This window comes from Triticum aestivum, chromosome 2D (assembly GCF_018294505.1).
Source record: "Triticum aestivum cultivar Chinese Spring chromosome 2D, IWGSC CS RefSeq v2.1, whole genome shotgun sequence".
In the NCBI taxonomy this organism is placed as follows: Eukaryota; Viridiplantae; Streptophyta; class Magnoliopsida; order Poales; family Poaceae; genus Triticum; species Triticum aestivum.
The window spans coordinates 500,371,812-500,374,242 of NC_057799.1; positions in this window are offsets into that span (position 1 = coordinate 500,371,812).

Below are 2,431 nucleotides of genomic sequence, written 5' to 3' on the forward strand. Positions count from 1 at the left end.
ATGCGCCAAGAGATAAGATAAAGGGAGAGTCCTAAAGGGGGAAGGCACCTCCGAGGTGCCTTGGGGAGGATGGACTCCTCCCTGGCCGCACCCTTCCTTGGAGGAAGGGCCAAGGCTGCGCCCCCCCTCTCCCTTGGCCCTATATATGGTGGGGGGGAGGGAGGGCAGCAATGCAAAAGCCCTGGCGCCTCCCTCTCCCTCCCGTGACACATCTCCCTCCTCCTGCAGCGCTTGGCGAAGCCCTGTTGGAATCCCGCTACTTCCACCACCACGCCGTCGTGCTGCTGGATCTCCATCAACCTCTCCTCCCCCCTTGCTGGATCAAGAAGGAGGAGACGTCGCTGCTCCGTACGTGTGTTGAACGCGGAGGTGCCGTCCGTTCGGCGCTAGGATCATCGGTGATTTGGATCACGACGAGTACGACTCCATCAACCCCGTTCTCTTGAACGCTTCCGCTCGCGATCTACAATGGTATGTAGATGCACTCCTTCCCTCTCGTTGCTAGTAAACTCCATAGATTGATCTTGGTGACGCGTAGAAAATTTTGAATTTCTGCTACGTTCCCCAACAGGCGAGACACTCCTGCTCCTTGGATGCCCACTTGATGCGCGGCTCGCCGGTCCGGGCCGCCCCCTTCTTCTTCTTGCGTTTCCTCGCCGGAGCAGGTGCCGCCTCCTTCCTCCTCCTCCTTCTCTGGCTCCTCGCCGTAGTCGAGCTCGCCGTCCATGTCGCCGTTGAGGTCCATTGTATCGTCCTGGGTAGTGAACCCAGGAGACGCGGCGGCGGCGGCCAAGCCGGCCGCGATGATGTCCTCCATGTCGGCTTCGGTCGCGTCGGCGTCGCCGAGATGCGATGTGGAGGCTTGTGAGAATGGCAGCGCGCCACGGCGGAGAGGGGGCGTCTGGGAGGATGCGTAGGCCGGCGGCGAGGAGTTGTACGGAGGGTACTGCACGCCGGCGAAGGCGGGCGAGGGCGTGCGCTGGGCCGGGTGACCGTGGGGGAAGGTGATGTTGGGGTTGAACCCGCCGTGCGCGTCACCGTCGGCGTAGCCCGGCGACGGCGTGCAGCCCCAGGGTTGCGGCGACGACGAGAAGCCGGCCGGAGAACCGACGCTTTGCTGGTTCCAGGGCGCGTACGGGGCGTGGCCGCCGGGTGGATTCATCATCCCCACGCGAGCCGCCTCGGCTTGTTCGGCCGAGCGCTTCGCCGCCGCCGCAGCCGCGATCGCCGCGCTGTCCCGGGCCTTCTTGGCGTTCGCCCTGTTCTGCTGGTCGGCGATGACAGCCTCCCGGCGCTGGACTTCCGCCCTCAAGTCGGCGTTGGACATGCCCGGGGGCTTGGACGGCGGCGCCCTCGGTTTCCTCTGCTTTGGCTGGGCGACGACGGCGGTGGCACCCGTGGCGGCGGCGCAGGGGACCATGTACTTCTTCGGCGGCATGGCGGCCGACTGGGAGGGGAGGAGGAGGAGATTGGCGGGAGGAATGGAGAGAATGGGAGGGAAGCCGGGGGAGGGGGAAGCGGGAAGAATCGGCGGGAAAAGGCCCTCCTCTCGCCGACGGAGCGGCCCCACGCCCCTTGTCGCCTGTGCTGGCGCCCCAGGTGCCCCAGCGCGCCGGGTTCGGCTCGGGTGCGCCGGCTGTTCTTTCGGCCCAACCCGACGAAAAAACGGACTCCTAGGGACGCGGCTGGGCCAATTTTCATCCGCCGACGCTAAGAAATCGCTTGGGGAGGGCGTGTTGGGGCACGGCGGGAGATGCTCTAAGGTTGACAATATCTCGTAACTGTGCACGTAAACTTTTCGTCCCATGTAAAGCTCAGGAGAGACGGTAAAAAACCTACTACTACTACAGTAGCCGGCTTGCTCAAATTACTCGACACCGACGAGCGTGATGAGCGGGTGAACAGGTCCTCCAAAACGGCATCATTGAACGAGTCACGTATGCGTCCGTCCTCATTCCGGCCGCACTCCCCAAGTGATGGTGACTGGTGGTCCCGCTGTAGCGCAAAGAAGCTACACCATGGCCCCACACGTCGGCCCAGGCATGCCCCAAAGCTCCGACCCGTATCAACGCGGCAATTACTTCGGCTCAGAAGAAGAAGAAAGCATTAATTCCGCTATCAAGAAGAAGATATCCCAGTACAACAATAAATTCCCTTTGCTTCTCTCTTTTTTTATAACAAAAAAAAGAAGGGAAGGGTAACGAGGACGAGAGAAAACATCAGTGTAGTGTAGGGTTGGATGGGTAACGAGGATGAAAGGGACGGGCTAGAGCGAGCGAGCGAGCGAGTAAAGCTGTGTGGTTAGGGAAAGCGGATAAAGCGCGAGAGTGATTAGCCGCGGGAAAACGGTGCTTAGCAGCAGCCCACGCGCAACCTTTTCGCCGCTTTCCGCTTTATTTTTCATTTGTTTTCTTCCTGAAACAGAACGGGA